The sequence below is a fragment of the Morone saxatilis genome, unplaced genomic scaffold (genome assembly GCF_004916995.1).
Source record: "Morone saxatilis isolate NCDOM2014 unplaced genomic scaffold, NCSU_SB_2.0 Contig17, whole genome shotgun sequence".
In the NCBI taxonomy this organism is placed as follows: Eukaryota; Metazoa; Chordata; class Actinopteri; family Moronidae; genus Morone; species Morone saxatilis.
In genome coordinates, this window is record NW_023339729.1 from 19,736,971 (window position 1) to 19,737,807 (window position 837).

General features: G+C 38.2%; 1 protein-coding gene across 1 annotated transcript in view; it reads right to left on the minus strand.

Annotated features, from left to right (window-relative positions):
• The window catches only part of inpp4b (inositol polyphosphate-4-phosphatase type II B), a gene marked incomplete in the record, with an annotated part of 103,360 nt that overhangs the window by 15,320 nt on the left and 87,203 nt on the right, over window positions 1–837 (minus strand).

Here is an 837-nt window from a genome sequence, read left to right on the forward strand (position 1 = left end):
CACACACACACACACTCTCCTTGTCGCCTGGTCAGACTAATGCCACTGCTGTGTGTGCCAGTTGGCAGTGGTATCAGGCTGGGCACTTGTCTGGACACAAGCTTGAGGCAGGATTTCATTGGACGTAAGGGAAGACTGGGCAGCTTGCAGTCAACAGTGAATGACTCTGCATATCAAATATTGCTTTCATCCACTTCTCTGGCAACGATTTAAGTTTCTCTTTTGCTAATGCTTAAACAACAGGGAGCCTCTAAGTTGGACCACAGTCTTGTCTCACTTATTTCAATTGAGGCTTTTCCAATACACTGAAAGACATTGACTGCTCAGTGTTATTTCCCTCACAGTGAAAATGTATTTGATTTAGTTTATTAATATAATCTTTGGCCAAAAAGCTCTTTTCAAGTTAAAATTGGCTGCTGCTTTGTGATGGAGACAGGAAGGGAAATATCAGATAAGTCACAATACTGTATTGCCAATGATAATGATGGAAAAGTTAAACCCAATTTTGCACTATACTACATACAAAGTTAGTTATCATGCAGCACGGCTCCTTTTTAACTGAAGAGGAACAACAACCTCTAAAACGGGAAAATATTTTAGTGGTTTTTCATTTTATAGACAAATTACATGAAACAGTTGATGTCTAAATCATCACTGAGTCTGGGTCTTTTTACACACAGTGGGTTGTCTACAGATAGCACAGTTTCATTTAATAGCTTGAATTACCACATATGAAGACATTTAATATCAATTTATCATTCAGAAAGCTACAACTACAACAAAACACACTACACCTGTTGTTGGATATTTTAGACCTTTGCTGGTAAGTATAAAGGG